Source organism: Rhyacophila brunnea, unplaced genomic scaffold (assembly GCF_057557595.1).
Source record: "Rhyacophila brunnea isolate RB1 unplaced genomic scaffold, BYU_Rbru_1.0 scaffold_6, whole genome shotgun sequence".
Lineage (NCBI taxonomy): Eukaryota > Metazoa > Arthropoda > Insecta > Trichoptera > Rhyacophilidae > Rhyacophila > Rhyacophila brunnea.
The window spans coordinates 30,640,965-30,655,286 of record NW_028233276.1 but is presented as its reverse complement, the minus strand read 5'-3'; the positions used below and the strand labels follow the sequence as shown (position 1 = coordinate 30,655,286).

General features: G+C 32.6%; 1 protein-coding gene across 1 annotated transcript in view; it reads right to left on the bottom strand.

Moving 5' to 3' along the window:
- Nucleotides 1-14,322, bottom strand: part of Sema5c (Semaphorin 5c) — a 459,820-nt gene that overhangs the window by 418,230 nt on the left and 27,268 nt on the right. The gene's annotated exons all lie outside the window — the stretch shown is intronic.

Genomic DNA, 14,322 nt, shown 5'->3' with positions numbered 1-14,322 from the left:
GTCTACGGATCTTCACGACCTGTCAAATAGCACCATATAATGATAACATCGTGTCTCGCTTACTTTTAAGAATGAGATTGACGAGACGTTCAGCACTTTTACGTATTAGTATCGCGATATATTAAAATACCCACTACTGGTGGAAGTAAATCTATGCACGTGTACTGGCGCTATAATATTAAAAGGTTTCATTTTAAAATATTGCTAAAAAGGTCGTTTCGTAATGTTATGCATATTACATTTTTACCCATGGATAATATAAATGAAAATAATTTTACAAAAAAAAAAACAAATTTATTCATGTACCTTTGTATAGCTAATTTATTCAATTACACTCTCGAATGATAACGTACGTAGGTACATAAATACCTAACTATGTTCAGGTTATTTTGTATTAGGTATAAAATTTGTATACAGTTTTTAAAAAAATAGGCCAAAACAGCTTACTGCTGAATTTCATGAAATGAGATTAGGAAGTGTGGAGGTAGATTTTATAATATGTCAATGGTTTCACCTGAGGATTCCGGACATACAGTTCTGCTGTGAAAATGTATCTAAATCGGTGATAACGTTATTGATATAATGTGTTCGTTTATCTTATCTTTGTTTACATTTGAATATTAAGTGTAAATATATATAATATAATATTATATAAGTATTTCAAATTTCATAAACGATCAGAAGCGGTTTCTACGTTTTATTATATTATTATATACGAGAGGAGGAGAATGTTACGCAAGTTATAAACTGCATAATAAGATCACGAACCTCAGGAATGAGGCAACGTCGTAAATGACGTAACACCGCTTTTGGTATTCTTTGACCACTCCCGCACTCATACTGGTACACCAAAAAATTACCTCCCTGTGATTACGTCAGATTTTTTTATCCACTCCTGCTTTCGTTAAACAACACATTCATTTAAAAAATACCAAATTTAATAAGTATACTTACTATAAAATTATAAATTATATAATGAGAACATTCGAGTGCTTAAAGTCAGACAACGTTATCTACAAAAAAGTTTTTTTTTTTTTTGAGATAACGTTATTTTACATTTATGGCTACATGATAGTCAAACAACGTTATGTCAATCTTTTCTAATTTCTTATTAAATCGTCAGTAAAGTTTAACGCTAACTACATAAGTTACCCTTGTTTTCATATATTTTTTAAACTATCCCTATAAATTTTAACATCATCATAAGCAAGATAAATGTACAATACACAAAAAATTATAAAATATTAACATTAGGTTTTAAATAAACATTTCCCTTGTTGAGTTACAAGAATCTAAAATAACGATTTTTGGCTCTCCTGTAAAGTTGCACTTTTGTAGATAGTGTTGTTTGACACTAAGCCCTTGAATTTAGATGCGACACTAAACTTGTTTGCAGACAATAATTCATATTCATTCATTTTTTTTCGGTCCCTTTAATTATCACAACCAGGGAACTCAGAAATAATGGGAACTGAAATACCTAACGGGTAACCGACTCGAGTAAGGAAGAATCCGGGTTAAACTTACACACGTGTCAAGAATATGTTTTACGTCGAATACTGAAAACTGGTCTCGGTTTATGCATTTACGGTCATTTAATGTTGGTGTATTACACACACTATTGCACGTGCATAATGCGTGCTTCATTTTTGTAGGAAACTCACACATTCAAAAACCCTCCACCAACATGCGGCGTAGTGAATATAGCCTAGCGGTATTCTATTTATTATCTGTTCTGTGATCACAATAGTATAATTTTCAAGCCCGAGTTCGAACGCGGTTAGGCATTGTTTGTTTATATTATATATTATATTATGTTCGTGCCTATAATCTTTTTTTTCGTGAAATATCTAGTATAAAAAGATAAAATATAGCATTGTTCAGTAAAATACTGAAGACGGACAAAATTTTAATTGAAGTCCTGTAAATATGGCTGTCCAAGAACTTTCTTTCAGTTACCTATCACAGCCTACTTACCTTCAACAAGCACCCATAAACACTGCCTTGTGGTACGGTCAATGGAAAACTTCGTAATATGGAGTCTACTTGCATTATACCTTCAGCCTGTTGTATGGAAACTGGTAACCTTCTTTCGGCCGCTGAACCGGGAAATTATGATTACGAGTAAACATAATGATAAGAGGAAAAAGTTTATAAAGTGTTTCACACGCGTTTGTTCGGGGAATATTTACTTAGTTTGTTCCCTATAAGCACCTACAATATAATATTTATTCGAGTACGTGTGGTCCGCACATTTTCTATAGAAAGAATAAATAGAAAAAATGATTACATTTTTTATAGATAAATAACAAAAGTAGGTAGTTATCTTTTCTTAACGTAACGACGTAGATATCGATTAGGTTTATTTTAAAAAAAATATTAGAAAAGGAAAAAAACACAGAGCAAGTATCTTTCGTTATGGAACATTACAATGGCCTTTAGAGGAAACATGTGAATGATTATTTATTGTTCTTTAGTAGACTTTTTAGAAGATTTAGGTAGGTAGTGTACCTACTAGTGGTTTAGTACTGTGTTCCACAACCTTTTTACAACTGCGGACCGCTAACTCAGAAGTAAAAACTCTTATTCATATACCTACAGTATTTTGTTTATTCGTTTAGTACAGATAACCGGATATAAGTACTAATAGTCTGATTACGAATATAAAAAAATATAACTCAAAAATTATATTGTTAATTTAATAATGATAAACGGATCAGCAATAAAAGAACTTTTTAAATTTTTAGAAACCAATATTTAGTTTTTAAAAAAAATGTGTGAAATTTACTGCTGCATATTTGCTAGAAAAGTTCATGTTAATATACGTGGCTTCAGTGTTATTTCGAAGAGACGAAGCGCTGCATTGACATTCATTTGGTTTCTCTGTTTCATTTTTATTACTGACTAGACAAAAAAATGAATTTTTGGCATAGGCATTTTAAAATGGGCGGAAATGTTATTATTTTCGGACCGGTAGAAAAAAATTACTGATCAAGAAAGAAGCAGCAAAAGGAAGGAGACTCTTGGCAACGTTTGTAATTTCGGTGATCGCCAACCTCGTAATGTGACATCGTTCATTTGACAACTTAACCTACCTACTGACGTATTTTAAGAACCGATGTCGATCGTAAAGCCGTTGGGGCACACATTTTGGATTTACAATGCACCCCATGAACACCATTACATTATGAACAAAATGTTCTCTGATTCAGACGCGGTTTTAATCGTTACTCTTCCCGTACACGCGTTGTATAATAAGATAATAATTTATTCTGTTGCGTTGCGAACTTCAAAATACACAGCAAATTAACTTATTCAATAAAATATTCCATCCTTTCTCCCAGCGATTCCACACCGTATTCATCCGGAGCAAGAGGGCGGTTTGTTACTACCCATATAAATCTTCGAGTCATAATATTCATAATAATATGCGATATGCGACGAGATCGGTTTTCTATCATCGGACCAAATGTACTTACATTAAAGAGTCCTTTTCATACACAGCAAACTAATAGTGAAAACATAATTCACGGTAAATGTGCAATTCAAATCATACTATACTTCATAGCAATCATAGCTGATATTTGAGTGCGAATATTTTCATATACAATTTAAAATTTACATGAGTCAACGTCTCACAAATCCGGTTTTCAAAAATTGTTTTTTTTTTAATAAAAATGAAACAATATAGTCGAACAAGTTATGTAAAATTATTCAGTCGCGTCTAGAAACGCCAAAATACCGTGATTTTTTAAAGAAATTCTAAAATATGATAAACATGCTGTGATGTTATGGAATTTAAATAATAGGAATATGAATTGTCGAGGCCCAGGGGGCATTTCATGTTGGTAAGGATATTATGAATTAAATTTATATAATAATTATATATAACGCAACCACCTTATTTTTACGTGGGATACTAACTACTTCATCAATTTTATTTTAATAATGGTCAGAGCCGGTATGGTTCGTTCAACAAGCGTTACTAATTGCTCAGTCAAGGATTGTTGGTCAAATTCAAGCAAAACCAAACCTACGATAAATTACCTTTCGTCTCTGTTCTGGCAGAACACACTAACTGGAGAATACTAGTTTTGAGTAATTTGACTTTGAAGTTGTTAAAATGTTTGAAATGGTCTATCAGGATGACTTTAAAATAAAGACTGTTTATTTATTAGGAAGGTTTCCACACGGTAAAGTTTGAAATAAGGAAAATTTTGGTATAACTAACTCAATATGTCATTTTTTCGAATTAGTGTCTTCTGCCAGAACAGTGACGCTATTATCACTGAAATTATCTACACTCACTGATTCCCAACCTTTATTCACCTGCAGACCGTTGAAAATAAGAGATTCTTATCGCCAACTCAAAATAATATGTATTATAATAAATAATAATATATTCTTGCATTTTAAGTGATTTGCATAACAGACATGATTTTGAATACAAAAAATATACACCATGAAAATTATATTGTTAACAGAAATAACCAGAAACCGATATGTAAATAAATTGTTAATAATAGTGTGAAATATGCTTTTAAATCTTTGCTATAATAATATGTAGTTGATAACCGTAGATTCAGTGTTGTATCGTAGGAACAAAGCGCTGCATTGAAATTCATTCGGTTTCTCTATTTAGTTTAAAAAAATTAAATAATGAGATGGTCGAAAAAGTCTTCTCAAATGAATATCGAATAAGTCGAAAATCTGGAAATTAATTTTAAGCGATTTTAGTGATATCCAAAAAAGAAGTTATTCTGAACAGCAAAGTGGTATTAGAAGAATACCTACTGATATTTGTTTATTTATTTTTTTGATTGACCATTTTGCTTGGAATTTTTAGCATATTATGCACCTATTTTAAAATGGGCGACAATACTATTTGCGGACCGGCAGAAATATTCTGCGACCCGGCGGTTGGGAAACACTGATCCACAAAAAAATCACGACTGTCAACGAGGATATCGCTCGATTAGTAAAATGGAACTATTTAACCATGAATGTGCGCAGATGCGATGTTTTCTCTTGCGCATGAATTATGTAAGGCTAATGTGATTATTATGTACCTACTTATATCAAGCCTATTGCATCGCTTATCTCACTCATCGCGCCCCCTCTATATCTTGTTTCGCGCCAAAATTATCGAAACTAACAATAATGTAGTATGTTTTAGCTGGTTTCCACGATTTCCATTTCAATCTAGGAATATGTAGACCAGGGAACACAGCAATAATGGGAAGTGCGTTACCTACTGGGTGTAGTTATTGTAAGAAGGTACGATTATCGAGTGTGGAGAAATATGCGATTTTCAATATTTGTCTATATCCATAATATGCTTAAAGTTTGTCACGTAAACGAAATGCGATTATGGTAATATTTAACACATTCTATCAGAGGTTTTTGATTTTTGCGTTTTAATTGCTTGCTTCTCATTGAGGCTATACCTCAGCTGAGGCATGGTCTAAAAAGATCGTGACTAGGCGATGCGCGGAATGCGGGTCGCGGGTGCAAATGACGGAAGCCGAACGAAATATCATTTGTCATAAAAGTTCAACATGCGTCCTTTTTATGTTATGTTTATTATTATATTCGTAATAATAATAGTATATTCATTGACATGTTTTCTTTTTTAAGCACATACGTAAAGCTTTTTAGTCATCTTTACACGATTTAAGAATATTTTCATCTGATGCCATAACAAAACGAATCGACGTGCAGACGCCTCGACTATCGCTCTCCGAATGACAACGCAGCCGTAATTTCGTTCTACATACAGTTGAAAATTATTTCCCGTTTCACTTATGTACGCTCTTAAGTCATAATATATAATATTATGTAGGTTTACCAAAAATGCCACCAAAGTTTTGGTTTATGGTGACTGACTTTTGCATGTACCTATATCTTGTTAATTTGTTATGTGATCGAACATGCCCCTCTGTGAAGTACCAACAAACTTTTATGGTGTTTATTAAATTATGTGGATTAAATTCCTACTACACGATTTATTTAATTTTATTGCATTATCCGAAAAAACAAGCATTAATATCATTATTTATGTAGTTGTAAATGAAAATGTACTCTCTTGCATTTTTAAAGCAGGTTTTTTTATGACAGCATTATGAAAATTACCTTTCCACTACTTAAGTGATTCAAGTTAGGTTACTTATCTTATCTGATGCTTGGTTCATGTTTCGATGTGAAGTTTTACTAAGTAGACGACTAATATTACAGTTCACGCATTACGCCATCTTTTGAGATAAAGATGAACTATGTATCGGTTGACAGTTAACGATTTCAGGAATGGATGTCTTTGTAATGCTAGATATTATACTATTACGAAATTTATGTTACCCACCGACAAATATCGCTAAGCTCGTAATATTCTATCAAATCAATATTCTATTACCTACATCTGCCACCTGCGTGATGTATAATTTTATTTTGTAACTGATCAAGTGGCAATCACAAAAAAAAAACAAAATACAAAATGACAACTCATAGCAAACAAAACCATTGAATTAATTAAGATTGCCCATGAAGGTCGAGCAGCGTAACGAGACGGTTTATAATGTCGTGGGTCCTCGCGAATGGAGTGGATACCTATCTGATCTAGCCCAAAGCATAACAAAATCCCTTCAACTAACATCAAACGCACCCATAAGATAACCAAGATTTGAAATTGGTTTTAAGAAACCACAGTCCGTAGGTACATATTAATTTCAGATAAAACTAATCCAAAAATTATTCTCTCAGTTTCTTGAAAACATCGCTTGCAGTTAACTCAGAAATAATGGGTGTGGAGAAGCAGGCAACCGATCTCGAGTACGGTCGAATACGGGATAAACGTAAACACGCGTCAAGAATACGTCATACGTCGAATACTGACAACTGCTCTACGTTTATGCACTGACGCTCATATATTGGTGTACTTATTGAAAGTGGCAACACACACTACTGCACGTTTATTGATGCGTGGTTCATTTTCGTACATTCAAACCCCTGTGTTAAAATGTACTGTATTGGAATATAGCCTATCGGAATTCCATTTATTAATCTATGCTGTGGTTATACCAGTTGTACTTACAGTCTCGAAATATTTAATTCAAGTAATAGTCATATAAGGAACTTAGTATAAGGACTCATCGACTAAATTTGGAGTATCTATTATACCAAACTATCGATGAACAAAAGATGGTAGTCATTATTGATTGAATTTAAAATAAAACAGAGATTAGTGTAGTTATCAAGTTATAAGGATTATTAGTCGAGTCGGTAGTTTAGTATGAGTCCTCGATTTTTATATGAATTTGCAAAATATTGGTGTGATTTCACTGAGGTATGCGATTATCGCATAAGTAAAAACACCACTTTCATTTTTAAGACTTGTATGTAGGTATTAGCAATTATTATAACGTTAATTACCAGTTTTCAGTATAGCTTCAACATTGTAATTACTAAAGATATGTACTTAGGCAGGTAAAAATAAAACTAAATTAAATAACTTAAAATAACTGGTTCAATAAATAAACATTAATTCAAAACTGAGCACGTTACGATATCTGGTCTGCCTCAAGTGCGACCAAAGTTGGGCAATAGATGGCAGGTAAGACTTATATTATTGCATTTCGGTTGGCGACAGTTCGAGCAAGATTAGTGGTTTGTCGATGCACTTAAGTACAATAATGACGAACAGGTAAAAATCAACCGTCTCGTCACCTGGTCGCCATGGACACGTGTGCACTATTGAATGACTCTCGAAAAAATGGTTCTTAGCAGTGCCGTAGTATAGACAAGTAAATTACGAAATAGCCAATATTCTAGGCGGGTGAGTATAGACATATACAGAAAAGTGTAGAAGTATCAAATGATTTCTTTTCATTTTATCACTTTAGCAAACTTTTTTGTTGTGACAGGTAATGTTGAAAAGTTGTCTTAAATTTTAATGGGCATTAGTTATACCTAGTAGATAAGATTTTATTATAGTACTGCCAGCCAAAGTTTAACAGCAGTCTGCTACTGAAGTTAAATAATTAAGAATTAAAACTTGCGTCCCTAATTTCTACAAAACCAAATCATCAACAATAAATACAAAAGCGACCACGCGCTGTAAGATTTATTTACATGGCGCGACCTTGTCCTTATCCTGTGCTTCCATGATGGAGCGTGATGGATGTATTAGTAATAATTAGTAGGTACAAACCCATTGATGTATACCTACCTATATCATAATTAGTATTAAATTAATTGACGCCACTGGACGAAATACAAAATGCAAAAGATAATGAAATCTTCGAAGGTATACAATATACACTTACCTTCCTTCCTAGACAGATAAAGTCGATATCTTGAATTGGGGACTGGGCGTCGGGTGAATGGTGATTGTTACTATTTCGAGATAATTTATGGCATGTAAATAAAAGATGATGTGATCCCAACACAACGGGAAGAACTTCAGTTTTTTGGTTTATTTACAATATGCAAGGAAAACAGCAATAAATTTCAATGATAGTTTGTTTTCATTTGAAAACAGAATGGCGCCTGCAATAAGTAACCACACTTAAGAAAGGAAATCGGAAACAAGTCTAAATTACTACTTTTAGGTACCTACATATAGCAAAAAGACAACTTTTCATAAGAAAATACTAACTCAGCTACTGATTTGACTCATTGCATTTCTCTTTTACGCATCTAACTTTATATTTTGCATACTTACATAATGTCATTCATGAGACTTTTTTAAAAATACTTATTTAGTTTTTCAGACTCATCATCCTGTAATGAGAACTATGCTATTCTCGCTAGTGTACATATTATAATGTATGTCCCTGATAACTGTCTAAGAAATCGATAATAATCCCAGAGTTACAAGACAATAAACAACAGTTGTTTGATCTCTCAAAGTGAAGAAATAAATTGTCATTAGTGATGCCAATTGGGAGAGCGTAATCTCTGTTAAATCAAATTACTTTAGTTATCGATGTATTCCACTTACGTCAGGTGAATTTATATGTTCAATTTTCTCTTACTGTATTATTTAATTTATAATTTTGTATTTTTTGGCTTGTTTGAAAACCATGCAGATGTCAGATTGTGGACGTGTTGAAGTTATAATTTGTACTTATCCACACCGCCGTGTTAAAATAAATTGAAATAATTGCAGTAAAGATTAATTTGTTATTAAACTAATTTTACAATATCTTAAACTTATCTCACTTTTCCTTTCATGCTCATAAGATAAAGACGATTATAACATATAAACTCATTATCAAATTAGCAATCTAAGTATTAGTACAAACTGATTTGGGTACATTTCGAAACGTGATAAATCGTATAAATTTAGTAGAGTAATTATCGCATATTTAAAATCAAATAAAAACGATGATTCGTAAGTTATAATAAGAGATTTCTGCAGATATCTAAGTAAAGGTTTAATTCGACATAAAAATACGATAGATTTATAGATAATATTCTATGTATATTATATACCTAGGCAGAAAACTTAATTTTTATAATAAACGAATGTGTTTAGTACATAGTAGATTATTCCTACAGAAGCTAGTAATAAATAATTTAAAGATTTTATTCAGAATACTCTCTTTTATTATATTTTTGCAATATGTAAAATTATTCTTTTGAACACGTTATTCTTGTTTTCCAAAACTTTAATTAAAAATAGAGCACACTACCGTCAACTATGGTAATTTTATAATATACGTCATTTATAAAAATACGTAATGTACAGTAATATTTAAAGACTTTCAACATACCTACTTACTTACCTAAATATTATAATTTAGAATTGTAGAGAAATTAATACATAATATATAAGAATACTTCTGCATTCAGCTGACGAATTGTTTTTTTCTCTTAATATATTATGTTTTCTTCAGCTAGGGTCAATACACTGCTCGATGAAGGCCTTCCCCAGATCCTTGCACACTTTTCTGTACATAATTTTTCACTGCCGCGTAAACCCATCGAATTTTATGAGTCTGTCTACTAAATGGGTTTTAAATATGTATACCTACTGTAAATTGGTTTTATATACAATTACTCAACGTGCCAAAGAGATTTCTCTCGAGTGGCACGCGTACCATAGGTTCACCACCGCTGATGTGGGGATTAAATTAATTGATTGGTATTGTAATATACATTTATACATATAAAAATTAGAAAGGTCCTTAATATCTGGCATTGATCGGTATGGTTTGGTATATGACTTTGGCTATATATTAAACAGTTATAAAATATTATCTATCTATCTATAAAACACCGATATTTGCTAACTAACACAGTTCGTGACTTGATATCTAGCGCCTAATAGTTAGTATGGTACAAAACGAAAGTATTACGATAACTACATTCGCGTATTAAGTAGTTCTATAAATCATAAATACCTTTATGTTAGACTTGTATTATAAGGTCAAATCAGTATACAGTGGCACCATGGGCACGGTAAAAACACCATGCAGTTGTAGTGGTATTGTTTGCTAGCATAGCAGGAAAAACATCCAATTCAACCACGAATCATTTATATGGTGCCATTGTTTACTGATTTACATAATATAATATAACAAAATATTGATTATTAATAGTGGTTGAAAGTACAATTTCAAAATATTTACGGCCAAACGACGATAATACAATAATTAAATTCCATTATCTCGAAAAGTAGATCGACGACAAGCATTTTTTTTTTAAATATTTTTATCCGTTAACCACTTATGAGGAAATAATAAATTAATAAAGGTTTCAGATCGATAGCGTCATTAACAAAAAATTTTGTTTTTTAAGACCATTGTATGTATACCTACCTCATGTTTGGTGTACCGGGATACCCTCAGAGTTTAAAAGAATGTGTTGTCACCGCATTATAACTTATGTTTTAAAATAAATGAGATCGACAACGGTTGGATCTAGGCGTGCGCACCTCTGCTAGCCGTTCCATCTGATAATTATGAATATCCAATCTGTGACTTCAGACACTTCAGTATCACACTTGAACGAGAGATCATGTGACCCCACCCCGCGCGATCGCCAACAGTTGTGTAAGTAAATGAATTATTAGTATTTCCAGCTAGAGATAGATAGCAACAGTAACAATGTCTCAGTGTAGTACCTATCTACAATGTCATTGTTCAAAACAACCACACGTCTAAGGTTGAATTTTCCGATATCGCCAATTGGAAAAGTTTCTGTTATTCGAGGAGGGAATACCCGCTTCTTTGGCGTTGTCTGAACAAAACTTAAACAACAATTTCTACAGTAAGATTGATGGATATTTCGAGGAATCAATTATATACATTTTTTCGAATATTTTATTGATTCCTAATGGAAAACATCCCCCAAAAACGGATTTATTTGACTATAATTATAATGGTGAAATCATAACAATGATGCTATTTCAAATGGATAGGAAGTACATCATGGAAAAGTCTTCAATATAATAATAATACATTTGTATGATAGGTATAAATATAAACAAGATTTAGGTCAAATCGTTTTTTATCTTTAGTTTGAAGCTTCCTTCTTGCTCTTTTTCTGTTTTCCCCGATAAATCACCAAAATTGAGATTTATATTTTCTACAACTATTGGACATAAAACTAAATGTCGAACATATTATGTCAATGCAGCCATTTTATACTTTTAATGTTCATATTTTTTTTAGTCTCTTTGTATTCTGACGTTAACATGTAGGTATATATATAGGTAGATTGATTTATATGTTGGGCGATCTGTAGACGTAACTGAACATAGGAAGGCCAACAAAATTGCCCTCTCAACTTCACATAAAATCAAAACGTAAATATAGACGTACATAACTGTCAATCAAACACTTAACACAGCTAAATGTAATTAAAAACATTCCATCAGACGAAGAAGCAATGATTTTGTCAAATTTAATAAAAAGTAGGCGAAATTACTCGGTAGGTATATGCATAATTTATTAGAAAATAATATACCGACACGGCAATACACAATAAACACATTTGCATTTACCAGTACCGTAATCTTGAGTGCGCGTAAAAGTAGGGCCCCGCATCACCCAAAGGGATCACAAATTAAAAAAATATTATTCAATTGTAGTCTTCATGATAAAATTACATTTCTGTGGCCCGCCCATATTTATATTGTTTGTTTGACAGATGACAATGGTAAGTGACAGAAACTTTTGCCGAAGGCGACAAACATGCAGCATCGTTAAATATTTAATTTAACAAGAGAACAAACCATTTTTTTTAATCAGCAGTGTGGGGAGTCAACCCTACGTGCATGTATTTTGAAAAACATGTGTTTTTATTAATTTCAATTAAATTACACACATAAACTTGATTGAGTTGCGGTCGCGTCGAGATTATATGTGCGAGGCCGCTTAGAATTATGTGATCAACACGGACAGCAACTTATTATAAGAGATAATAATTACGTCTATTTTGGATCAGATAAATTCTTTAAATCCACTTTTCTACGGTAATTATTTATTTTTCAGTGTCCTAACTTTCGTCCAGGTAGGTAATATCAATCACGTCTCGCGTTTGGACATTAATCCTACGGCCGCACATTCCGAGAGGCAACAAAACCAGAAGTGAATTGGATATGAATTAATATCGATTAATCTCTTGCAGTGTAGGTACCAGGCGCCCCCGGAGTGCCCAAACACCGCTAAGTGTCGGAAATTAGTGTCCAATAATGAGCACTTAAATATGCCGTCAAGATAAATAAAAATTCGTTAAATAATGTTGAGAAACAAACTCGACTTGATTAAGTTATCGCTTAAATTATTTGACGGGTCTGTAAGTCTGACTGTGATAACAGCGTGAACTTTGGGTACGGCTGTATCGAAAGTAATGTATTTTTTTGCTATTTACAGTAAATTTACATTACTTCACCTTCTTCTTTATCGGAACCTCACGAATGAGGAGCACAGCCAAGGAACACAGGGACCAATCTGTTCTTTGAGCACGATATTCTAACGTTTGATCGTCGGCGGAAGGGAAGGCAAATTTAGGAACGAGTGCGATTTTGATAGGACATTGGTTTCATATATTATATAGTTTTTGCCGTCTCTACGTCTATATGGGCTGTATATCAGTGGTGAAGGGTAGGCTGTGGAGATCAAAGAAAAATAACACGCTTGTCAGATATAGGTACTTACGGGAAATAAGAACATATTATATAATACGATATTACTACTGATGAATAGGTAAATAGGTACACACTAATTCGATGACATTTCAATAGCTCACTGACGACATAAAATTGAGCGATAAGTTTAAATTATGCATTTTCCTAAATATTTATACACTTCAAAAATTATTTTTTATTTAGAGAAACAATCTAGGTATATTGATTTGTATGTCATTGAATGCCATAGATTTTTTTTTAAATTATCTAATTATTAATTATTATTTTGGACAAAGTTGCAGTCATAGACAATAATATTGTGCGCAAATGTTTTAGGCTTAACTATCGGAGCCTATCGTATTGCATACATTGCGATAGCGGATAGACATAGGTACTGAGGTCACGTGAAATAAAGTCCATACAAAAAACCTCAGCATTCCTCCGCGAATAATCCGATACATACAATAGTTGAATAGAGATGGCGCGCTGTGGCATATTTTTTTAAACCTTTGAGACCTATTTCTACATATACGACACATGTCGTTGGCAAATTAAATTATATGCAATTGAAAATTATTTCTCTTTAGAAGATAGGCTCTAAATAGTCTACAATGGAGTCTTCTCCTCCGATATTGATCACTTCTTCGTTCTCTTGAACTATACACCACCAAATTTTCCAATGCATTCCAGGTCAAGTAGCCAAAAACCGGAAGGTTTTACAGTGAATATATGCTACCTACGTATTCTCAAATCCCTCTGGGTCCATGCTGGGGATCAAAACGCACATTGCAATATCAACATATTAATAAAATTTCAATCAGCAGAGGGATTCTACACTGCAACCCACGAATGGGAGACTCCGGAGTAAGGAGTGTCAGGACCAATTTTATAGTGTACCAAATTTATTTGTTCAATATTGAAAAATATATAATATATAATTTTGAACCGCTTCAGAAACACGCATATTGGATAAAATCTTTGAAAAAAGAAACTTGATCGAACGGGATTCGAACCCGTGATCGTTACTATGCAAGCTAATGATTCAACTGGTATCTATTCGTGCATAATAATATATTTTCTTAAAAATTAGCACTCAATGTCAATAATGGCAACCAATTTGTAATTTTGAATGAAATTTTCACTTGGTAGGTACTTTTTTTATTATTCAGTCATGAATAAAATATAATTGAATT